Below are 27,480 nucleotides of genomic sequence, written 5' to 3'. Positions count from 1 at the left end.
ACATATTTGACCAAAAAAGACTCATCACAAGAGTATGTAAAAACCATATAGAGGCAGAATTCTAGAACCAAGCAAGAATGAATCCCTGAGAAGAGAGGTAGCTGCACCATATGGCAAAATAAAGCTCCATCCCTGGAATAAAGAATGAAAACCTGAGAAGAGAGGTGGCTGGATCATATAGGAAAACAATGCTCCATCCCTGAAATAAAGGCCATGCATAAAATATCTATAGAAGCCATCAACTGCTCTGAGCAACCAATACAGCAATGGATTGGCAAGAGGGGAGGAGGAAATATGGGGAATTGTAGAATATACCCTAAATAGCTAAAGGTGTATTTTCATACTTTAGCTAGGCACATGACACCCCAAACCTCCTGTCTTGAAATGTGAATTTTCATACATTATGTCTATTTCCTTGTTATGTGGAAACAAACCACACACACCTCCTTGCGATGTGTACTGGATCCATGCACTCTGGAGAAGCCCATGTTTCTCTCTGAGCACATGTCTAAATCTAACTCTCTCAGTCCCTCCGTTTATTTCCCCAATAAACTTGTTTTACTTCACTATTCATCTCCTGAAATTCTTTTCTGTGAGGAAAAGGCTGTACACCTGAAAATCCTGGGTAAGATTTAAGACTAACTTTCCTTTCCTGTAAAGAATAATTCCTCTTTCCAGCTTGAGTTCAAAGCTCCCTGAGAAACTACATATCAGAGATCACCTTCCAGGCCACGATGCAGAAAATAACAAACTCAGGTACAGTTTGAAAGCTGCTTCATGGGGCTCATGTGACATCCATTTGTGTGGTATAAGGGCTCAGGGGACCATCTCAGACTCTCATCTGTTTTGAATTTCCCAGGGACTTCCCAGGATAACCTAGGTGGGAAGAGAAGGATGGTAGATGCTGCAGCTACCTTTTCTCCATTTCAAAAAACCCACTTGGAGAGCTCTTCTCCTCCATTTGTGGGGAATCATCTCTCACCAATATTATTTTCTGCACATGATGTCCACTCTCTTCTGTAAAAGGAGGACAAACAAATCAGACTAAGATATACTCTGAGGCATTATTTGGACCATGTTAATATCAGAAAGAATTATGCATTTAAAAACGGTGCTAAACAATTTACCTTTTCTTTGCTTCTTTTCTATTAATGAACAGCAATCCTTTTGCTTCATAAAGGAGAATTGGTGACATAATTTCAACTTGAAGAGTAATGATGTCTTCACTTAAATATGTGATAAAAGTTGTTGTACCATTTGGCACAACAGCCTTGGGTTGAAGAAAATAAATGGTTACACACAGGAAGGAGGAACAGGAGAGAAAGGAGGAGGAGTATAAGGAGAAAGAGAAGAAAGAAAGGGAAGATAAAGGGAGTAAAGATATATTTCAGAGGGGGAAAGAGGAACAGAAGAAAGTGAGAAGTGTTAAGTAGTATTACATAATTTGTGTAAACACTAGCTATTCCTAAATCCTCTGATTAAATAAAATTCAATACTATTTCATTTATTAAACAGCATGGACTATACATGTATTATTATTCTATCATCACTACAAATGTGAAAGCACACTGTTCTACTCAAAAATGGTCTACAGTTTCTAATAAAGTCCCATTCAGGGAAATGTCATCTTTCTAGTCTCAGAATTTAAAAAAATACTTTATTCTATTAATAATTTTTACTCAATTTATCAACGGCTTTACCTAGGTACATGGACATGTGTATTGTGAAACCCACAATCTAGTACCTGATCATTTAAACTCTCGTCCTTCCAAAGCATATTACTTTTACAGCAATCACCTAAATATCCAAGAGTCAGAAGTTTCCAACAGCTCTGATTACATATTATTGTTTAACCTTCTATACAGCCTTATGTGGCGCTATCAGTATTCTCAAAAATGTTCAGACATTTTGCCCCAAATTACAAGTCTTCTTTCTTTTTTAAACTAAATTTAGAGATTAAAATTAAAGTTTGAAGCAGTTTTATTACTAAAATGAACTGTTTTCAAGTTATTTTAATATATAGAGTAGAATATAGTTATTTCCCTACTTCTATATTAGGTTTTTATAAGCAAAGCAATTTATTATTTTACTTCTCAAAATCTCAGCACCTTAGAAGCCATGCCCCACTTCCTAGCCACTCTGAGGAAAATATAGAAAATGCCATATAAATGTGTACTTGATTATTCAACAGAGTATAACCAAGTAATTGCTGACAGAAAATATCATTAAGATACAATTTACAGCTCTTTAAGTTCATAAATCCATCTGGCTAATAATGAAGCCCTAAACATCTTTGCTCATGATCATATGGCAACATACATTATAGCTAGAGTAGTTGGGAGAGATTCAGCTATGGGGTTCTGAAAACTACTTGAAAGGAGTCAGGCAAAAAAATAAGTATCATTTTAGAAGTGAAATCTGAGAAATATTTTCAATAAGTAAATATATATGTTTGAGGGAAACATAGGAAGAACATTCCAAAACTTAGACCTCAAAAAAGTCTTTGATGATATGATACCAATGGCAGGGCTGAAGAATCAAATCAGAATAAATGGAACTATATCAAAATAAAATGTTTCTGTATGGCAAAAGAAATATGGGCTAAAATTAGAAGACAGGAGAATTATTTTTCACTCATCACATCAAATAAATATCTAGGATATACAAAGTACTCACAAAGGTAAACTTCACAAAACCTAAAAGCCTCATCAAAAATGGAGAGAGGAAATGAACAGATACTTCTCTGAGGCATAACATGTAAATAGACATGTAAAATAATGCTCAAATGTCATTAGAGAAATACAAATCAAGACAACAATGAGATATTATCTGACACCAGTGAAGATAACTCATATCAAAATTAATGGTAACAATCTCTGTTAGTGGGGATATGGTGAGAAAGAAATTCTCATCCACTGATGTGAGGAATGTTGCTCGATCCAACATTTATGATAAACAGTATGAAGGGTTCTCAGTAAACTCAAAATTAAAGTGTCATATGACTCAGCAATTCTTCTTTTGGGTATCTACTTCCAGGACAGAAAAACATTCATCCAATAGGTTGTATGCACACTGCTATTCGTTGCAGCACTTAGCACAATAATCAAGACAACTCAGTACAATAATCAATCTAGATGTCTAACAACAAGATGAGTGTATCATGAAGATTTGTATCATATATACAATGTAAAATTACATAGCTGTAAGAAATGATGTAATCATTAAATTTGCAGCAACATGGATGGAACTGTACAATATCATATTAAATGAAGTAAGCCAGAAGAAGAATGATAAATACATATAGATATCACTTATAGGTGACATTTAGAATAACTACGTGAAGAAATGCAATGGTTTTAATGGGAGTTGTCTTGAACACCCTTAGCCTCAGAGTATAGCAAGGAAAAGGAAAGAATCTGAGTGGAAGAGGTGAAATACAAATATGAAAGGATGGGTGTAAGGTGTTAAGTGGTCTCAGGTAAATTGGTAGTGTTAAAAAAGGACAGAACTAAATATCCAAGCCAAAGCAATAACAATGGAATCAAGATATCCAAACTTTAACAATCTAAACTTAAAATCTATCTGTTATAATAGGCTAAGGGCCAGGATGGATGGTATGAGATACACTTGGGGAACATTGTGAAGGGAGGTGGACACTGCTGGTGAGATTGACCCTGAATCATTGTATGTCTAAAACCCAACTATGAAGGACTTTGTAAATCACAATGGATTCAATAAAATAAAAATAAAAAAATAAAAAAAATCTATTTGATAACTATAACTCCTCTAACTCAAAGAAAACTTCTTTGTTGATCCTTTGATAAAGTGATGCCTTTCCTCTGACTTTCTGGGACACTTTAAATCATAGTCTTTTGAAGCTTTAAAACAGAAGTCTACTCCATAATGCCCTCAAAGATAGGGGACAGTTTTGTGCAACATGTTTTTCCTGATTTAGAGTCAGTGATAGCCAGAGCTGAAACATGAATATAGAACCAAGTTTTACAGAATGTCCAAAACTCCTTCTTACATCCTACTACCCTAGTGATAAATCAACCTTTGTGAAAAAAATACTTCTATGACATTCTGGGTACCAGTTAAAAAAGATTGGGGTGAATACTAGAGATAACATTTGAAACAAGTGTTCAAAAACATCTAAAAAACTTAGTATGAAAATATTTCAAAAGCAAGTCTAGCTGTCCACTCAGAACCTGTATATCCATTTCTTCTTCAGAGAAATCTCCTGATGTGCAAGGTAAAGTTTTTTTGATCCTTTGTATGATAATTTTGAATCACAAGTCAATAGTGGTTAATAAAACATCATTATGAACTGAGTCGATATGCAAAAGTTGCATGAAATATTCAGTGAAACAAACACTGCTAAAGAAAGAGCATACTGGAATGATGCTCACACATTCTTTTAAAACATTTGTTTAAAAGTTTTAAATATAAATCTAAAAGTTACCTTCAAAAATAAAATTTCTACAAAATAAAATCACTAGCAAATACAGTACTACAAATCAATCTAAGTGTCCATTTAAAAGGAAAAGGAACAAAGTGTACCTCTGGCATACAAATTACCCAGCTCCATAATTAATCTCAGAGAGATATCGTAACTGAGTCAACATAGGTATATCTTCTCTCTGGACAAAAATCTCTGGATCCACTTGAAGCTGACAGCAGTAGGACATATCCCAACTATGCTGGAAGGCCTAATGCCCTACCAACACCCAACTCCCTCTGGTGTACAAATTGTCCAACTACAAAACTAACCTTAGGGAGAATCCAAGCTGCTGAATCATTCCAGTTTCATAGCTATTGGAGTAACAGGCTCCATATTTTATACTACTTGCAGCCCAATAGTAAGACAGCAAATTAGATGGGGATGTTACATAGAAACTGACTAAGTTCGATGTACAAACACAATAACACAAAAACTTAACTAGAATCTAACAGCTCAGAAAATTGCCAATGACTTTAGTAACAGCTTTGTGAGGTATATGTGTAAAATAATTATAAAGTAAATTATTTTGGTCCTATTTTGGAGGCCGGATAAGTTTGGGGGCAGGACTTGTAATATTAATGGAGAGGTCACACTAGTGGTAATATTGATATTGGAATGAATACTAAAACAACTGTATTATGAACAACTTTGTAAATCACAGTGCATAAATAAAGTTTCAAATATAAAAAAGAACAAAGTTCCTATCATTTTGAAAGAAACTATAGATAACGAGATGAAAAGGTCAAAATTACTTGCTTCTAAGAGATCAAAGATTAATAGGGCCTCTGAAAAAATTATTGTTAGAGATAATGAAACAGGTCCAAAGAGGCAAAATGATTTGCCTAATGGTATATAATGTAAAATTCTGGATTAAAATAAGTACCTCTAATAACTAGTGCCAATTTATTTTATCCTGATCCAGTTCCTCCTAGCAAACCACTCATTATGAATAAAAGACACAAATTGTTTATGTAATGTATGAACACTAACTACATTTCTAAATATTGATCATGAAACAATTAAGGCAAGAATCAAAAAGTACACATATATGTGTATACTCATATCAATTATTTTGAGACACAAAAATCTAGAAGAGTTTGGTAAATGAAAGTTTTAGTTTCAGGAGGAAAAATATTCTCACCTGAAGCATCCTCACACTCCCACTTCCTTCTTGACATATATTGATTCTCTTAATGTGGTAATTTAACCCATGGTCAGTTGAGTTTCAAGACAATTACTTAATGTCCTCAGATGTCCTCAGTAATCTTTCTTTCTAAGCCAAATTTCTCAGCCAATCAACAAATGTCCATCAGATTATTTATTTGCTATTACTTAGAAGCCTACTTCAGGATGACAAAATGAAAGCATTAGTTCTAGCATTTTAAACATGCAATCTTCACCTTTCTTCTACCTACAAGAACAAAGTCAATTGACTGAAAAATCCCGAGCACACCATCAACCAACAAGAGGAAAATACTGACCTTCTTGCAATAGCCTGGGTATGTTAAGAGACTAATTGCATATTTTATTTTCCTTTGCATCAAAAATTTGGATTGTAACATTCTTTTCTGAATTACTAATATCAGAAAAAGTGGAAAACCATATAGATACAAATAAAAGAAAAATCCTAAACTCTTTCTGCCTTCTAGTTGGTTTGTGGTAGTTCCTGGTCCTTGCATGAACTTTGCCACATTTATCCAAAGAATTAAAAATGGAGATCTTGTTACTAGAAATGGTATATGAGCACTGAATCCTCCATACGCTGCATTCAAATTGCCATTTCTGATTTGTTTATTGTCTATTGTTTTAATGACTAGGAACACTAAAAATTTATTTTCCATAAAAAGGAAAAATGTTGTAATGCACTACTTCTCCAATGGCCTAAATTTTATAATTTGTAGCACTGAGAAAAGCAGAAATCACAGAATTTTTGTAAAAAAAAAACTCATATACTTATTCTATGAGTTTATTTAATCATATTTAATCCTGAATCATTGAGTACCTGAGTATTCTATCCATTTGCTGGTCCTCTTATTTCATAGTACTATCAACCTGCTATCAGCTTCCTCACTGCTTTTGCCCTTGCTTATATGCCCAATCCATATAAACCTACATAGCTGTCCACAGCACATTATTATCTCCTTTCATTCATTTCTTTTTTTCCCCCCAACACTAAGCAGTGCTCAATTCTTACTCTTGGTTTTGCACTCTGGAATCACTACTAGCAGTCCTTGGATAACCATACAGAGTGGTGGGGATTGAATCCTGATTAGTCACAGGTAAAGCAAGCTGTTGTTATTCAATGTCTTTTGCTCCTCTCTACAGTTCCTAATGAGGACTGAAATAACATATATTTACCTGTTTGATCTTTAACTTCAATCAACTAGAGAATACATACTCCTCTAATAGCAAAGTTTTCCTGTTTTAGTTACTAATGCATTCCTGGCATTTAGACTCATAACTAATGTCTAGTGGATTTTTCAATTGATATTTGCTTAGTGAATTCATCAATAATAAATGAACAAATCACTATATGATTTAAAAAGGAGGCTAATTCTCTATGTGTGTTAAGGAAGCCATAAAAACTAGGAAATGTTATTTCTGCACTTGACTTTAAAAAACATCATGGAAAAACACTTTGAACATCTGTACTTCCTTCCCTGTATCACTTTTATAAATTGTAAAATAAACAAAATTTACCATATTAATTACTTTCAATTTTGCTATCATTCAGGATTATTGTAGTATAGTTATTCCAATCCTTCGTTTTCAGAATTTTAGTCTTATAAAATTGAAATTACACATACTTCCATTATCTTCTCTTTAGGGATATCATGTAAATGCAACCATACAGTAATATCTTTGTGTGATTGGCCTATTTCTTCAAAAATACTGTTTCTATAGTTTACTGAGCATATGACATTAATCAAAATTTACAACTTCTTAAAGGTGGCATAACGGATTTTGTATGTATATACCATATGTTGAGTTCTACTTATCTTTCCAGGAACAATTTAACTACTGCTACAATTCAGCTACTCTAAGTAAAGCTATGATGAATATGACCCTACCCTCTATTCTTTTGAATGTATAAGTGAAATTACTAGATCATTTCACTTTAAATATATTTTGATTTGGTAGAGGAATCAGCGATCCCTTCTCAGTATTTGTACTATTTATATCTATACTCAGCACATGGAATTTCCAAACTTTTCCACATCCTTGCCAACACTTTTTCATTACAATGTATGCAATGTTTAACCCTCAGCCTTTCATTCAAACCATCAATGTATCAGGCCCAGCCATAAAAATAGCACACACATCAAGGTAACAAATATAAATGAAAAAATAGATTAAGATTCAAGTTGTAAAGTTATGACACATCGAAGAATAAAGAGCCAAGAGGAAAACCTGGCAAGAACAGGAAACATATGATGTTCAAGTAATAATAGAGTAAATTCAGACCTCTGGCAGCTGTGAGAGGTGAGCATATCATGAGAGTGTTATTTTATGGCTTGTGAATTTTCAAAATCCTAAATAAGAAAAGAAGACACCACACTCTAGATTCCTCATAGGTTTGGCTCCAAAACTGTGAGCTATATTCACTTAACTCAGAAAAAATAAATATTTTGCTTGAGGCCAAGCAAAGCATCAGAAGAAACATCTTTACCTGAATCCTTTCTCTGCACTGTGAGTCACTTACTTTGGATAATGTGAAACAGACATAGTCAGAGCACATACTTGCTCACTGAGACCAGAGCTATCTCTTCACTCTCTCTATCTCTCTTATATTAGTAGTTTTGCATATTGTTTTCCTCCTTTAATCAATGTCACTATATCAATATAATCTACTTGAATGGGAAAAAGTGGGAAAGGAAAAAGGAAAATAGTATTTTATTCTTTTTTTTTTTTTTTTTTTTTGGTTTTTGGGCCACACCCGGTGACGCTCAGGGGTTACTCCTGGCTATATGCGCTCAGAAGTCGCTCCTGGCTTGGGGGACCATATGGGACGCCGGGGGATCGAACCGCGGTCCGTCTCCTAGGCTAGCGCAGGTAAGGCAGGCACCTTACCTCCAGCGCCACCGCCCGGCCCCAGTATTTTATTCTTAATATGAAATTCCATTAAGGTCTTAGGTAATCCACAGCAAGAAATCTATTGAAAAAATTTTTTCAATGGTTCATTAAAATACAAAATCGACAACTGGCCTGTTGGTGTACCTATCTGAGACCCTGAATTTGGTGTAGCTACCTGAAACCCACCCATTTCTGGGAGGGGTCTTGGGAACTGAATTTTAGGTGTTACCTTACCTGCAAGACCCCACCCATTCCTGGGAGCGGTCTTGGAAAAGTTAGATAAGCATTGGACCAAGGGGATTCGGGCCCTTTCTGCGCTGCTGGGCGCTCTGGCTTTTGGGCCTCTGTGTTCTGGTCTTTGACAAGCATGGAGCCCAAAGGGAAGATGGCTAACAGGAGATAAGATGCAGGGCTAGCAAAGTATTGCTGTGCTTGAAAGGTTATGAGTAGGCCACACACCTGTGGTGGATAGGGCATGAATAAAGTTGATGCTTCCTGATGCCTGTGAGTGAGTCTTGATTATGCCGATCACCTGGGCCTGGGACTGCCGGCTGAATGGGGTTGCGAAGCCACGTGGCCTGGGATGGCAGAAAGAAATCCATTGCCATCCACCGCCATCCAGCCCCATCTTTATTTATTTAATGCAAGACTGGCCATTATTTGTAAAAGTTTATTTGATACCTTTGTAAGTAACAGACTTGCTAACTTAAAATTTGTACATTTTAATACTATTCTTATGTTCAAATTACCATCAAAAGTAACGTCTTATCCCATCAAAAAATGGGGAGGAGAAATGGATAGACACTTGGATAAATAAATACAAATGGCCAAAAGGCACATGAAAAAATGCTCCACATCACTAATCATCAGGGAGATGCAAATCAAAACAACTATGAGGTACCACCTCACACCACAGATATTGGCACACATCACAAAGAATGAGAACAAGCAGTGTTGGTGGGGATGTGGAGAGAAAGGAACTCTTATCCACTGCTAGTGGAAATGCCATCTAGTTCAACCTCTATGGAAAGCGATATGGAGATTCCTCATAAAACTGGAAATTAAGCTCCCATACGATCCAGCTAGGAATATACCCTAGGAACACAAACATACAACACAAAAAATCCCTTTCTTACACCTATATTTATTGCAGCACTATTTACCATAGCAAGCCTCTGGAAACAACCAAGATGCCCTTCAACAGATGAATGGCTAAAGAAACTGTAGTACATATACACAATGGAATATTATGCAGCCATCAGGAAATATGAAGTCATCAAATTTTCCTTTACATGGATGTACATGGAATCTATTATGCTGAGTGAAATAAATCAGAGAGAGAGAGAGAAAGATACAGAATAGTCTCACTCATCTATGGGTTTTAAGAAAAATGAAAGACATTCTTGCAATAACTTTCAGAGACAAAAGAGAGGAGGGCTGGATGTTACAGCCCACTTCATAACCTCACCACAGAGAATGATGAGTTTAGAGAAATAACTACATTGTGAACTATCCTAACAATGAGAATATATGAGGGGAAAATGTATGAGGAGAATAGAAAACCTGTCTAGAGTACAGGTGGCAGGCAGGGTGGGGAGGAGGGATATTTGGGACATTTGTGGTGGGAATGTTGCACTGATGAGGGGGATGTCCTCTTATATCACTGAAACCCAACCACAATCATGTTTGTAACCAAGGTGTTTAAATAGAAAATATTATTAAAAACAAAAACAAAAAAGTAAAATAATCGCTATCATAAAAGGAAATAAATTCACTAATTGATTGTACTTTTAAATTTTTGTTATTTATTTATGGTAGCCTCCAATGTGGCATCTAATAAAGTCTCAGTATTACTTTTCAAGATTCTTGGGAAAAAACCAGGGTAGAAACTCCAAAGCAATAGCTTCAGGATGTAGTACTGCTCAGATCCGGTGGTGTCAAAAATTATCAAGACCACCCTGGTAGTGCTTAGGTACCTCCAAAGAGGCACCCTGTAGTGCTCAAAGGACCAAGTATTAGCAGAAGATAAAAGATAAACACAGAATGATAGTACTATTCTGAAGTACCTAGAATATACACCATCTATACATGTAACACTCCATGAACAAATACAATGGTTTAACAGGGTATTAACTTCAAACACTGTAATTATCAACATTTACTGGAGAGGAGTGTCCAAAACAAGTTGAAGAGGAGCAACACAAAGCCTCAACTATACATTATACCATAAAGAAACCAGCAACAGCAGAAATAACAGCGTAGAGAGAACAGGTATGCAATCAGCCTTTTACTATAAAGGTCCATAATAATGTCTTAGGGATCTTATACAGGATTACAGGTAAAGAATACTATGGGAAGTCTGTGACTCCAGCAAAAGCATTTCAAAACAATATGTTTTAATGCCTTAATCTTACTATATTTCAAATAACCTCTCAGCTTTTCTGTCCACAGGGGTTCTTGGATACAAAGGGTGGACAACCTAAGTTGACACCTCTAGGTGCCCAGTCACACTAGATACCATACTCAGTTTGCAGTATAAAAATGTCTTGATAAGACACTTTTTTTTTTAGTTTTTTGCTTGAATGCAGTCCCCCACTATCACAAATTATGCAGTCGAGTTTCCAACATTTGGGGAAATCACAGGAGTCAGCACATCCAGAGTGCAATGGGTGAGCCTCGCCCTGGGGAAACCACCTTCGTGATCATGGTATCTCCCCTGCCAGGTAAGTATATTGATAAAACACTTTAGCATACCCTTTATCTCTATGGTATGCTCTCTGTTAGGACCTGAAGCATATGAACAGCCAGACCACTGAAGCAGGCAACTGTGACTCACAGACTTATATTATAGGACCTACTCATCGAACACGTTTAAGCAAACTAACATTCCCTTTCTCTTTTCTTCTCTCTTCTCACTACTTCTTTCTTTCTCCCTTTACTTCTTCTACCTTTTCCTCCTCACTATCATCAATTCAATCCATGTCAAATAAAAACCACACTGTTACTTCCCCTTTAGGAAAGGAAATTCAATACATAAGGTGCTGCGAACAATACTAGGATAACCACCTATATAAATAGACCTCACTAACACATTGTTTAGTACTCGAGATTTGAAACCTATCTGTATACAAAATTGCTCCAGTCATCACCTAATCCTGAAACTCTCATTCAGGGAAGCCTAACCCCAACACTAACCAAATCCCTAGAAATTGAGAAAACCTCCCATCTTTGACACACTAGCCCAATCTCTCTTAGTTGATTTATTAGTTTCTTTACCTTACTTGTACAATATTTACCTATTTTCTGTTCTCATCTTCTTTCTTGGTCTCCCTTGCTCTTTTTCTTAAGCTATACCTAAGCTCACTATTGTATGTTTCTATGTGGGCATGAGCACATAGAGATAGGACTCCTCCATGAGAGCCAAACCTAAATTGTAAACAACCCCTTCCTATAGTGTATATAGCCCCTTCCATATACTATCGCCTCAGCCCCCTTCAGAAATCCCACTATCCCTTCACCCCCCCCCCAATCCCAACCCGATTTCCCACCTTAATAAAACTCTTTACCCTCAGTTTTTAATCCATTAGACATCAAGATCGACCTCTTACCACAATAAGCCATTACCCACCACCCAAGCGAAGGGACGCCCACTCAGACCCACACCTCGTTCTTGGCAAGAAACTACAAAAAAAAATCCTGCTGACTGATGCTGTGTGGCCGTCCTTCTCACCTCTCCCTAATGTGGACTGTTGTTTGATATCAGACTCAGCTCCAAAAGGATCTCAACTGCAAGAACTCTACCCAAGACCTCTCTGCTGCAAATCTCTTCTCAATCTCAAGAAAACCAGGATGTGTGATAAAAATGCGCCCAGGATCCCACACCCCACAAGAAAATCTCAAAAGACAATGGGGAAGTCTATATTTCCTTCATAAGCTTAAAACCTATATAATACTATCTCTTAACCTGTTTTTCCCCAAATGTAAGGTAGTCTCCTGTATCACCTTGTTCCTTTAATTACTTTTTAAATTCATTTTAAAAATTCTTTTTTCTTTATATATATGTGAGTATATATATTTTTTAATTTTTGTCTTGTTTCTGTCTTCTCTTCCCACCCCCAAATGCACCAGCAATATAATGTAGCACCATTTCTTCCTGCAAAGGCATACTAAAAAAGGGGGGAATTTTATGTATAAAAACAAGCTCTTATCTACTAGGGATAAGAACTAACACTTTTTTACAATACAGGGCCACCTACCACCTTGAGCATATGTTATGTGGACCAACTTAGACTCTGAGTGATTAGACAGCAACCATCCAACCTTGAACCCTGGATCCCAGACATAAAAACATAGAAACACAGTTCTCCACAAAATCTCCAGGAACCAAACCCTCTCTGGGATATCCTTAATACTTCTCTGGCACCAATATGTGCCACTTTTGATATGATATCCTAACAATGAGGAAATGGCAACAGCCTGATCTAAGAGCAGGTTGTCTTACCTCACCATCTAATAATAAGACAAAATCAAAAGACTTGTCATCTTTGATCTGTGCAAAAGCCAAGATAGTTATATAGAGAAGATTGACTGTGATAACCATGACTGGACAGAACATATCCTGGGACCAATAAAAAAGCCCTAGACTAGGGTTCGGCCTACCATCTGTACAACAACCAAGATCTCTAATTCCAGAGGTCTGATTGAGACAACTGAAATTGAATGGGTCTTCTGGAAACATAATGAAAGATGCGATCCCAGGCTTCATCCTAGGATCAGCGCAATGACAAAGACCACCAACTATAGAAGACTAATTAAAATGACAGTGAAGGAACAAAACTTCTAGAACCATAAAGAAAGACTTCTCCATAAGCTCCATTTCTTGACCTGTGAAGATACCAAGATCTCTAGATACAGAGGTCTAATTTTATCACCCATGACGGAGCAGGTGTCTTCCATACACCACAAAACGATCTAGGGGAGAGTAAATGAACATGCAAGGAGTCTGTAGTTATTCCCATGACAGTATACTTTAAGGGTAGAGAGACCCTATATCTCTTAGGCCAAGGGAATTCCCTTTCTAATTTCTCCAATATTTACTGTGCCTATGCAGAAAAAAAAGAAGCAGCAGAAAATAAGTTTGTTTTTATTTATTTGTTTATTTAGTTTTGGTCTTTGGTTTTGTTATTGTTGTTTTCCTTTTTGCGCTCAGTTTTGTTTTTATTTCAGGACTGTGGTTATTATGTAGTGCTTGTCTTTATTACTGTAGTGCTAATTGGATTTTTTTTCTTTTTCTTTTTGTATTGTTGTGGTGTTTCTCTTCCTTTTTCCCTTTCTTCTCTCAAACTGATGTTGAGAGCCTCTAAGGACTCTGCCCATTTTCTGCTTGTTTGATTTTTACCCCATTTTATTGTTTTTCTTTTCTTCAAACAGAATCACATAACTTGAACCATCTTGCTCCACCTCTCAAATTGAGGGGGAAATAATGGAGAATACCAAGAACAAACAGTTGTATGATCACTAAGTATTAATAAAAATAATTGGACTTAAACACCAAATTCAAAGCCAACGACAAAAGAATCTATACCCAATCTACAACAAGCTAGACACAGAGGGGACCACTTATACTAGCAGGCTGGGGGGTAAGAGAGGGGGATATGAGATGCAAGCTGGAAATAGGGGTGATGGGAATCTCCTGATTCAATGTTAATATGTACCTAAAATATTACTGTGAAAGACATGTAATCCACTTTGGTCAAAATAAAAATTATTATTATAAAAAAAAAAAGAAGAAAGGCAGAACTAAATTTCCAAGTTTAAGTCTAAAGCAATGAAATCATGTTTCCCAAACTTTAACAATAAATCTTACAAATTGCATGTTATGGTGGCAAACTGTGTAGGTTGTTGGTATGGGATGGGTTCTTGGAATAATAGTGGAATATGAATGACACTGGTGGTGGATTGGTTCTGAAATACTATGTCTAAAACCCAACTATGAATAACTTTGTAAATCACAATTGTTTAAATAATTTTTAAATAAGTCTTTCAGTTAGGATTGTGTGTGTTTTTAAACCATAAAACCTCAACTTGTTTCTTGGTATTAAAGAAATAAGGCATGAAACAGCTAAAGAAACTTCACATCTCAATTTGCAAGTGGCATAATTGAGAATTATATAGTAGTACTCCCTAGTCCCATATCCCAGACTCTGTATTTATAATAATGTCTTTCATTTACTGGATATTTGTAGAAAACAGTGACTTGGCATTAAAAAGTCAACTTCAGGGTTTGGAGAGAGAGACTATACAGGATATAAGGTACTTGCTTTGCATGCAACTAACTAATCCCAGTATAATCCTGGACCAAGGCAGGGGTTATTTCTGAACAAAGAGTCAAGAATAGCTTCTTATCATGCTGGATATGCCTCCTCCCACTAAGGATCTCCTCAAATTAATAAAATAAATATGAGTATCTTGAAATGAACTGTGATGAAGGCTATATTTGAGACTCTAGAAAAAATGCCTGCATTTCAATTCCTAGCTCTGAAATTTTGAGTGGTGGCTTAAGGAAAATTCCTTAGCTTCCTGAATTCTATTGGACTTCTCAGTAGTCAAGTAGAAATAGGAAAACAATGTCCACCAAGCATTTATTCGGTGGCGAATCCACTTTTCCCAAGCACTTTACAAATGGTATCTCCCTTACTCTTCACAGATTCTGAAAAGAAGTATGTATTTACCAGAACTTGATTCAAGTTGACATTGCTCATAATTGCCCATAGCTAGAAAAGAGAAAGCAGGCCTATCTTGGAGCCTTCAATTTTCCAACATCTATATATGTCACCTCCAGGTCAACAGACACAATGATTGAACCATTTCACACCTGTCACTTTTCAATTCTCCCAACACTGCCAAATTCAGGCTCTCTCAGACACTGTCTTATGGGAAACACATTCTCTCTACCCTGCTATAATTAATGACCTTTCTCTTAGTACCAGTATTCTTGATCACACCATTTACTGTCCACACCTCACAATTCAGTCCTGCATAATAAGTTCTATAAGATTACTTTCTTAAATGTAAATTGTATGCCCCCCAAGAGACCATTATCTCCTTGAAATCAGTAACCACGTGTTAAACATTATAGAATTAGAAAATTAGTCCTTTGTAGTTCTCTTTTTTTTTTCAAGAAGCTGAACTCTTTTTATTAGACACCTACTTTGGAATCTGAGCTCTTCTGACTGAAAGCCATAAAATTAGTTAAACCATAATCTTTCACATTACAAAATAAAACAATGAGCTGGTGACATTCATTCATTGAACTAGTGGCAGTGGCAAGAATAAAAATCTATGTAGCCAGAGTCCCATGCAGTGTTTGCAGTACTGTGAAACTTCTGGATCTTATTCTGTCTCCTTCAATAACTCTTTTTGTCTTGGTCACAGATTCCCCTGCCAAAAAATATCCAGACCAGCTGTCTTGAATTCAGAAACCCCTGAGAAAAAATATATAAAGGATAAGGCAGCTAGGACTGGCTATCAGATCCCCTTTAGTGAGCTACAAGGAAGAAAACAGCATCATAATTGCAAATGCCCATCATCTGTTCAGTTGACCAATCAAATTCTTTAGGAGCAAGATGAAGTAAAGCTAGTGCTTTAATCTCCATAGTTCAGACATATAAGATATGTCATAAGAATGAAAGGCATCAGCCCAATGGAGACAAGAATATCCCTTAAAGTTTTTTCTATAGCTGGAACCAACAGGAGGGGACTTCAGAAAAATATGTTCAAATCACTTTTTAATCTAAATTTTAATAATAGATATTTCTGGAAATGAAATATAATGTAAATTATATTATATTTTATTCCAGAGGAAATTTGAAAAATGCACACTATGTTCATGTATCTAATTCTCTACTCAATAATACTATGTTACCTGCTTCTTTGGGGGAACATTCCCCAACTGTTAATTCTTTGAATATGAGCATGCATGTATATAATTGCCTAGGTACATCCATACAAAACACAGGCAATTTTAAACCACAAATAGCCTATACAGTAATGCAGGTTTCATCATACTGTATGGTAATAATCTTTTATTGTCAATGAATAGGCTTCTAAATATCATTTTTATATGTGCTGTATTCTTCTATATGGAACTATTATAATTTAAAAATTCCATTAGCTTACCTTTAGGCTTCTTTCAGTTTCTTTTCTTATGGAGAAAAATGGCATAAAGGACCACAATGTAATTTTTATACAGAAATGCATATGACAGATTTCACTGTCATGACAGTAAGAACTTGCTATAATTAAATATTTCTAGACTATTTTATATACAGTGTCCAGACCCCAGAATTATATTAATCTACATTTCTTTCATAAATGCATAAATAAAATAATCTATTTCTTCAATAATTAACAGAAATATGTGACTAAAATATATATGTCTGTAATATGTGCATATCTACAAACAAAAATTTAGCATGATCAGCATCTAGTTGCATTCCTTTTAATGAAGCCTAAATTTAAATATCTGAAAGATTTTTTTCAAAGATTTGTATACATTGGAATATATATTTTGGTGCCTACATAAATGTGGACAAAAAAAGCACACACAGTCTTTTCCTTGCTTGATCATGGAAAATAAACAGAAAACTGGAACCCGCCAAAGCACTGAGGACAAATTTTTTTTTTCTTTTTAGGTACTATGATTCACAATATTGATAATGGCAGGGTTTCTTGAATGAAACATCCCAACACCATCCCCTCTACTAGTGCTCCAAATTCCCTCCACCACTGTCCCAGGGTCCACCACTCTTGTTTCCACCCTATTCACACTGCTTAACTGTGATAAGATTCCTTTTAAAGATCACTTCTCAGTTTAAGTTACGTATGGGCATTTGTTATTTCCTCACTATGTTTCTTTACATTCCAGATACGAGAATATAAAGGAACATAATCATACAGTGTCTTGGGGGAGATATAGATACAAAATAATTAAATTTGTCTTTGGATGTTTTTATGAATATATTTATATTAAGCAATTTTAACCAAATATATATGAAAATATGCGGTTTGTGGATGGACTTCTGAGAAATTAAACTTTGGTCTTAAAAAATGACATCATAAAGAAAATTGTCTGTTCCCTTCTGACTTTGGGGTACTGTGGAATCAGAATTTGACACTTAGAGTTGATTTAGATGTTTTAAAACCATAAAGTGAGAGAGATCAAATTTAAAATATGCTGAAAATAGCAAAGTGAAAATTTAGAAACGATCTGTTCCTAATGATGTCATACTGCACCTGACTTGGCTAATTCTGAGAATACTGTCCTGCTAGACATTTTGTTGTGAGAATTAAAGTATTCAGGCCAGTTGAGTTTTCCTTAATTATTTAAAATAAAATAAATGAAAATTCTATACCTTTGCTTGTTATTTTATCAACAATTTTGTTAAGATATATACAGGATGATAAAAATGGAGAGAACATAAATGGTTTTACAGTTCACAAAATAAGTAATAGGTATATACTCGGTAAACATAAACTAACTTACATATTGCATTTTAACCAGCAAATTATAGGATTTCAGTATGGCTCAAGAATCAGTAATGAATTATTCTTAGGTATCTTAAATAAAAAACAAACACTTGAGAGAAAGTAAAGGAGTCATGGCTTACAAGTGGTAAATAGTATTAAGCATGAAATTCTATGAGCAATGGTAATATAAACCATAGTACGTAGACTGTATTAAAAAAGTTGTGTCATAGAGGCAGACTTAAGTGGAACAGAAACAGGAAACAGTGGCGGAGGGAATTACACTGGTAAAGGAATTGGTGTTCAAACTTTGTATGACTGACACCCAACCATAAATAGCATTGTCATTCACTGTGACTAAAAAAATAAATAAAAAGATACAAAGTCTTTCTTTTTTAAAAAATACTGTGTGAGGGCCTGGAGAGATAGCACAGCAGAGTTTGCCTTGCAAGCAGCCGATCCAGGACCAAAGGTGGTTGGTTCGAATCCCGGTGTCCCATATGGTCCCCCATGCCTGCCAGGAGCTATTTCTGAGCAGACAGCCAAGAGTAAACCCTGAGCACCACTGGGTGTGGCCCAAAAACCAAAAAACAAAAAAACAAAAAAATACTGTGTTAAACTAACTATGGACATTAATTCAATAAATGTTTGAGATGAAAATAAAGAATTTTAAATTGCTGGAGAGGATAGTATAGCAGTTAAGACACTTGACTTGCTTGAGGCTTACCCCACTTCAGTCCCCACCTGAACCCTGCCAAGAATGATCCCTAAACACAATATCCGGGGTAAATCCTTAGCACAGTCAAGTGTGGTCCAAAAATTAATTACTCCTCATCAACAAGAAGGAAACATAAAAAATATTTTAAATAACTTAATTTTTAAATCACTTTTTAAAATAAAATAGGAATTCAAAATATAGTTTTACGCATCTATCTATATGTGGATAAGACCCACAACAGCACTTCAAACATGCCATGAGTTGGATGTGTTAGTGAAGAGAAATGACCACACTTTGTACTAAACAAAATGTGAATGTAAATGAGATTGGTTGCCAGGCAGTTTGACCAATGCTGTAAGTACGATTTCTTTATGCTAAAGCCTAATTGTGATTCTGGATGCACAATTCAACTGTATTACATCCAGAAATATTATCAGTCTTTTGTAATGAATTTGGGTCAAGGGCAGTACAGCACTAAATAGGTACATGCACAGCTACCCTGGGGGCATGCCCACTCAATTATCTTGAAGGCTGTGCAAAACGGAATGTGATTCAGTTTCTTTCTACTCCATGCTAGAACAGAAAAGAACTCACAAACTATACCTCTTTGTTCCCAGTATCCTGACCTTCCCTTCCCTCAACTCAATTGTATAGATAAGTTCTCTCAACACACTAATTTTGGCCCTCTGTGTTACTATATATATATATAATATATATTACTGTAATAGTAATATAAGTAATATATGTAAATGTAGTTAGGTTGGTAGGATGGGCATTTGCTTTGCATGCATCAGACCCAAGTTCATTATTCAGCACTACATATGGCCTGTACATCCTGCCAGGCAGGGCCAAGAGTAAGCCTAAAGATGCATCTGTAGTTGTGACTGGCATTTGAAGAAGGTAAATAAGGAAAGTCTTGAAAACTGAGTTCTCAAGCTGCATAGCCTGATTCTATATTTGGAAATAGAGCATAGCAGTATTAATCTGAATTGTGCAGTATTAAAGGAATATCTGTAGCTTCCTAGTTGTTAGGTAAAATCCCTCCTTTGCCCAGTGAATTGGATTCAAAACACAATATGTATTTTAATGCATTTGCTACATTTTAAAAACTTAAATAAAAGCAATCTAGACTTATGACTAAAATTTCATTATTTTTTAAATTATTATCAGAAAAAAGTTGATATCCCAAATCTAAAGATCACTGACAAAAGTCAACAACAAAAAATCCAATGACCCAGCTCCTCCACAGACCCCAGCAACTAGGAAATCGCCATTCCTTTTGCAATTGGTAACTGGGATATCTCTGCAGGGGTGTGGGGAAAAGCTAGCCAAAAGGCCCCCTGTACTAAACCCTACAGAAGGGATATGGGACACCCAAGCCAGGCCTTCACAGCAAGGCCAGACAGTCGTGTCAAGTTGCCCCTCCCACCAGCCATAAACCCAGCTGTGCAGCAGATCTTCTTGCACTGGGGTCCTTTCTCATAGGTCCTTATTTCCCAAAACCATGGACACCCTACTATGCCTAGTCTACCATGATACCACAATGCTCATAATTTTAGATTGTTCCTAGGAAAGGAAACAGAATGCCCAAGACTCACAAGATAACATTCCATGTACTTAACTCCTCACAAAGCAGAACATCCTCCCCACCCCAGCCAGATGTCAAACACCCCCCAAGTGAAAAGATAGATTCCATACATGAGAAAAACCGACACTCAGCTGCTATTGATTCGTTCTTGGTGGTCCTTCTTCCTTCACCTCCCTCTACCGTGGACTTTTACTTGCTACCAGATTCCGTGGCTGAGAAGACCCTTCGCTTGAGGATACTCCCTGATATGTTACTGATGGGAACCATTTTCCCTAGACTCCAAAAAAACAACTCACAGATTGAAGCTGAGTTCCAGATCTTACCCCTTCCCCGCCTATTTCAAAAGACTTAAAAAGAACATACAAATCTCCTTTGAATATCTCTTTAGTTACATTCCTTTAATAAGCATATCCATGACCAGAATACCTTGTCATGTAGCAGCAATTTCCCCCATCCTCGGGATCCACTTAGTTTAGAATTCTAGTAGACAGTCTTTATGCAGAAGCCATGTAAGAAAAAGGTTTTGAGGATTGTTGGTCTTGATATCTTAACTGCCATATGCACCAACTTGTGGTGGGTGTTCCTTTTTGCATAGGCACATTAAAATGAGAAAAGATTGCATATGCAAACAAGTTCTTATCTACTAGAGATGGGAGCACTGCAGTGGACCTTACACCCTGAACTCCTGGCATAGTAAGTTGGCTTAGACTTAAGCTGATCGAACATTTAACATTCACCCCTGAACCATGGACACCATCTGCGAAAACAAATATGGTTTCCTACACCATCACCAGGAATAAGAACTCTTTTTTTTTAATTTTTTTTATTTTGAATTATGAGAACAAAAGATGCAAAGAAAGAGGACAAGGTAAAGTTACAGTGGAAGAACAATCAGCCATAACATAATTCTCAGAAGTCCTCTTTCTGATATCTTAACTTTGAACTTTCAGCCAAAGAAAGTTAAGATAAATAAAACAGAATCCATGTACAATTAATTTGTCCCTCAAGTCCCCAGATTGTAGCACATTATAATATTTCTTAACAGCACACAAGGCAATCTAAAGCCATAAAACTTACGTAACTCCTTAAACATTAGAGGCATAGTATTTTTTACATTTCCATGTACATGCATATTAGCTTAAGTTAACCTCAAATTTTAAGTGGGTGCATTTAACCTCAAATTTTAAGTGGGTGCATTTTAAGGATTAGAGTCAAAGGAGCACAGTAAAAACGGTGTTAGAGTGGCAATTGTTGTTTGCAGAGGCCCACCAAAATATGATAGGCATGGAAAGGAATAACCTTGGCCTAAATACCAAGAGATCCTACCCCTGAAGTTTCCTGGCATAAGACCAACTTTAGGCTTCAGGCAAGTTATCGTCCGATCCAAGACATTGTCCGTAGTGCCAACACACTTTTCACAGTCTCTGTTGTTGGTATCATGTTTCTGTATTAAAGATTCTGGAATCTGCATATCCTAAATTGAAGTCATGATGTGGAGTGTCTTCTCGTTTCACCTCACCATGAAAGGGCAATGCAGGAAGCCCTGTCCTGTAAGCAGGTCATTGTTAAGTCTTCTCATTGTTTAGGGAATTGTTTAGGTGATAGCACCACATGGCTTTATTTCTTGTTTGCTTAGGCACACTAAAATGGGAAAATACTATACATACCAATAAGATCTTATCTAATAGAGATGGGAACACACAAATCTTGTAGTGCAATGGGACCTTACACCCTGAACATTGACATAAAGACCTGGCACAGGCCTCAGAAGAATGGGCATTCTCCATTCACCCCTGATCTAGAGAAGACATCTACAAAACATCCAAGGTTGTATATAACATCACCTGGAGGTATTCCTCTTCCAGGGAAAACCCTACAGCTGCTCTGACATCGATCTACTCAAAAAAGACTTCCCTTAACACTAAGAAGACTTAACAAAAACAATAACCTGCTTACTGGACAGGGCTTGCTGTATTGCCCCTTAATTGTGAGGTTTGTCTATAACATCACCTGGAAGCAATCCTCTACCACAGAAGACCCTACCACTGTTCAGACATCGTCCTGCTGAAAAGAGACTTCCCTAAACAATGGGAATAAGAACTCTTAACAAGAAAGGCTTTACTACCGTCATGGCATTGACTTACTCCAAAGATGGTACTTATGACACCATGACAACCTAAGAATGGCAACAGTCTGCTTTTAGGGCAGGATTCTCTGCAATGCTACCTAATAGTGAGATGAAACCAGAAGATGCCATACACCATGCAGCCGTCAACATGGAACCTGTACAGAAACCAGGATCTTTAACTACAGAAACCCAAAAGCAACAACTGTGATGGTCAAGAACTGTTTTTGGAACAAAAGAGAATGTCTAAGGGGTTGCACAACTTAGTAGGCCTTTGTGCCTGGAGTTGGTCTTATGACAAAATACTTTAAGGATTGGGTTTCCCTATTTTTAGGACAAAGGTTTCTCCTTCCAATTTCTCCCATATTTTGCTGTGCCTATGCAAACAACAACTGCTACACAGACACACAGACACACACACAGACACACACACACACACACACACATGCATCTTTCTTCTAGTCCATCTACTATCTTAAAAAAAAAGAGCATACTAAAGCTTCTGCTATTGTATTAATGACTTTATCGGTGATACAATAATTATCACGAACATAGCTATTAATGAACTCTCTTTTCTCTTTCCAATTTCTTTATTTTTTTATTTTAGATCACACATTTTCTTTATATTTTTGATAACTTTGCTTTCTGTCATCCTGAAACAAATGTATTATGTTATATTAGTTATGTCAATTATGATACATTTTCTTTTTAATAAATGTATTTAAAAAATTCAATGATCCATCCAGAAATGGGGAAAGATGATGAATAGACACTACTCCCAAAAAGACATACAGTCAATATGCTTTCTAAAAAGTGCTCATCATCACCCATAAAAATTTAAAATTTCAAAAAAATTTCAAATCAGAATAACAATGAGATATCTCATGGCAGATATCAAAAAGCCTCAAAATAAAAATGTTGGTTGTTGTGGTGAAAAAGGAAATTTAACCCACTGTTAGTGGGAATGTCGTGTGGTTCAGAATCTATGGAAAGCAAATAAATAAACCTATCTAAATCTAGTAGTATAATTATCATAATAACCAGATATATCATGTCTTGTCATCTATCCCTAAACACAAAAATATTAATTTGAAAGGATATATACACATATTTGTTCATTGCTGCACTTACTAAAATATCCAAGATATGGAAACAAATGAAATATCCAACTATGAACTAATTGTTCAAGAAGTTATAATATGGACAATAGAATACTATGCAACTTTAAACAAGTACAAAATCTTGCTGTGTGAAGTTATTTAGAAGGAAAGGAATACATACAGAATTCTCTCTCTCATATGTTACACATAAAGATACACAGCAGTTAGCAACACAGAGGGCCAAAATTAGTGTATTGAGAAATCTTATCTACACAATTGAGTTGAGGGAAGGGAAGGTCAAGATACTTGGAACAAAGAGGTGGTAAAAATGGTGATGAATATGGCTTTGTAATCAGTGAACAAAAAGCCATTATAACAATATTTTACACTACGAGTTTTAGGTTTTATAGAAAGTTGAGAAAATGTGTATACAAGTATGTATCGTAGTATAAATAGTACTTGTTATTCTTATAGGTGTATTACATCTTTTAAGTCTAAGAGACATTGACAAAGTAAATAAGAACAAGTAAATTCTAAATAATCATGTTATGTTCTTGCACAGTAAAGATAACCATGTAATTTAACACTATATTCTAATTGGATAATGCTTCCATTTGATGTATCTCAGTTCAATGAGAAAATATCAGATTTCTCCTATTTAAAAATGTTTCATAGTAGAAAAATATTTTCTTAATAGCTAGTTAAAAACTTCTGCAAGACAACTTCTATTTCTGTGTCTTTTAAACTACAGACCTCTTCACATTAGAGTATTAAATTTAAAATTAAATTAATAGACTATTAAAACTAAGCCCAACTAAACTTACTTGAGGTTTTTCAAATATATACTTGCTTCAATATTTTTATTTCTACATTAATAACAATAAAAATCCTTTTAGCAAATTAATGAGGACCACATAAAATTTTTTGTCATATCACTTTCTCCTTTATCTCTTATCTTCATAGGAATATTCTGACTTAAAAATGGGTGCCAACCAACTGTGATACTGCACATTTTTCTTGTAAATCACAGGCATACTTTTTTTAAAGCTACAATGTGTATCTAATGATAACATTCTAGCATACAAACAAAATATAGGAACTTTTGCTAAAGATAAATAAGAGAGAGCCATAAATAAAGTAGGTTCACCATTCCAATAAAATAATGAGTATGGGGAGAAAATCTAATCCCTCTTTACACTTTAGTTTCAGATACTCCTCCAGTTTCAAAATTTATCTAAATGTATTTAGAATTAACCTCTTGTATAACTTTAAAGAGGATTGACTTGGAAATATCGGTATAATTCTGATGGTGAATGGATATGTGAGTTTTCTCATTTGAAGTTGTTTCCTTATCAATCATTAACTCACCTGACACAGAAGTCCTTTGTCCCTCTTTCCTAACCCAACAATGTATGCTGTACATATGAATAAAATTAAGGATAAATGAATGAACAATTGTCTTTAATTTCATATTAGATATTAAAGTAGACGTTTTCAAAATGAAAAATTACTTCAAAAACATTAGTGTCAGATTAAATCAATAGGGGAAATGACTTTGACTCACTTGTAAAATCAACTGAACAGTGGCAGCAGACACCAATTGATTTGGAGCATAGATCAGAGATATTTGGAAAAAAGGAATAATGTCAGCCAGAAAAGCTGTGTCAGGAATTTGGGGCACACAAAAGGTGCCTTCCAGATGTCAATTGCTGCTAACAAATTGTCCTCTGACAATAATGATACCTTATTATTGAAAGATATCTTCCCATGTCAGACATCGATCATGCTCCCCCTATATTTGCTACTCAAGTAAACAACCACATAAGGAATGAAGTCTTCATGAGCAATGATGATCAAATAAAATGTGTATAAAGAGGATGTTTGATTTAGTAGACTTACTCTTGGGCATAGAAATGCATGTTGAAGTTACAGCTTATGGAAAAGTCTAATAAAGATCATTCAATGTTGTCTTAAAGATAGCTTACTGTAGGGGCCGGGAAGGTGGCGCTAGAGGTAAGGTGTCTGCCTTACAAGCGCTAGTGTAGGACGGACCGCGGTTCGATCCCCCGGCGTCCCATATGGTCTCCCCAAGCCAGGGACGATTTCTGAGCTCATAGCCAGGAGTAACCCCTGAGTGTCAAACGGGTGTGGCCCAAAAACCAAAAAAAAAAAAAAAAAAAAAAAAGATAGCTTACTGCCTCCAAAATACTTGAGTCTTTGTTCTCCTCATTCCTAAACATATTAGCCTTTATAAATTACTAGGGCAGTCTAATTCATTGCATGCAAACTTTCCTTAGTAAATTTTTGTTTGCAAAATATCATTCCAAACATCCCATCCTGGCAATCAATGCCCTTTTAACATACCTTAACATATGCTTATATTTTCATCACCACACTTTCCAAAATATATTTATTATTAAAATTGTTGTTTAGCATAGTTTTCCTCATCACATTATCGACTACTAGTGAAATGGATTATTTTAATAAATAGCTCCTTGTATCAAAGACAAATACTATTAACATCTATTAAGTGTCATCGTAGTATTAATTTTCATCATTCAAAAAATTTTCTCTGCCCATATAGGTACATAGCATGACATTATTTCCTCTTTCCTAAGTATTTTGCTATATATTAGTCACTATTATTAGTCAATAAACAGTGAGTAAAAGTGATAGCATTCACTCAGTCCTCAGAAAGTTTAAAGGCTGATTTAAAACCCTCCAGGTTCTTTATCCCTTTGGGTTATTAGCAGTGTTCACAGGAGTAATAGTGAGTAATACATCTGCCACAAATACATAAACTTTTAGGGAAACTCAGCCCACCAGATGTATCCTCAGATTTTTCCTGGTGGGGAGAACTGAAATTACCCCCACGGGGTTCCTCAAAAGGCCCGCTGTGGATGCCTTTTTCCCCTGCGTGGATGGTTGAGGGGTTTCTGAAGAGATGCTTGACATATTTTCGGTTATTATTTGGCTTCTCTCCTTTGTAAATCTCAGGCAAAATAGTGGCCTCTATTAAGTAATTCGGCTCAGAAATTCCAGCACCAAATATTACTAAGAGAACCCTTTTCTGGATATATTTAACCTTAAAAGCTAAGACAATGTTTCTCTTTTTTCAAATATGTCCTTGCAGCTGCAGTTTCTGGTAATCAAGGGCAAGGGCAAAGCCAGAAAGCAGACCCTGGGCTATTGACTCCTTAGAAAAGGAAAACACATTTTGGGAAAATTGGCTCTTTTCTTTACTTGACCTCTGAAACAATAGAGTCCAGCCCAGTGGAGATTAAGTTCCTAGATAATTCCTAGTTCTTCCTAATCCTGATTTTGCATTTGAAGTAAATTTGCTAAAAGTTGCCTTGAATTGTGACAATCTCCATTGTAATTTAGAATTTTTACAGTCACACAGGGGTGGCAAACAAGTTGACACAAAGAGCCAAAATTTTAAACTGTGAGAGTCAGAGAGCCACGTCACAGACAAACACTCATAGGTAAGCATATAATTTTAACAAGAATCTATTAAACACATATTGCATTTTGCCATTTTGAGTGAGGGTAAAAATTCTGCAGTGTTGGTGAGGATGTGCTGCGTCCTCCACACTCAGAATTAATGGCAAGATGTGACCCAACATGTGTCACACAAGTCCCCCTGCTCGCTGGCCCATGCAGTTGTTTCTGAGGGATGGGAGACAGGAGGACACAGCCTGGGGGCGGGACTACGCTAGGAGATCTCTCCTCATAGGTCCCTCCTCAGAAGCAGCAGAACAAAATCCAAATTTGGCAAAGAGCCACAGTATACAAAATCATGATAAGAGGCAAAGAGCCGCATTCATTTTGGCCGGGAGCCACATGCAG

At 35.9% G+C, this 27,480-nt stretch overlaps 1 protein-coding gene and 1 non-coding gene across 3 annotated transcripts in view; both read right to left on the bottom strand.

The window, feature by feature from the left end:
• Window positions 1-27,480, bottom strand: part of NELL1 (neural EGFL like 1) — a 1,037,291-nt gene that overhangs the window by 461,767 nt on the left and 548,044 nt on the right. The window lies entirely within an intron of this gene.
• LOC126019415 (U1 spliceosomal RNA) lies at window positions 11,143-11,306 on the bottom strand. Its single transcript, XR_007499131.1, has one exon. It is a non-coding gene; the product is annotated as a U1 spliceosomal RNA (small nuclear RNA).

The sequence above is a fragment of the Suncus etruscus genome, chromosome 9 (assembly GCF_024139225.1).
Source record: "Suncus etruscus isolate mSunEtr1 chromosome 9, mSunEtr1.pri.cur, whole genome shotgun sequence".
NCBI classification, from domain to species: domain Eukaryota; kingdom Metazoa; phylum Chordata; class Mammalia; order Eulipotyphla; family Soricidae; genus Suncus; species Suncus etruscus.
Note: the sequence above shows the minus strand (reverse complement) of the source record. Positions and strands in the feature narration are given on the sequence as shown.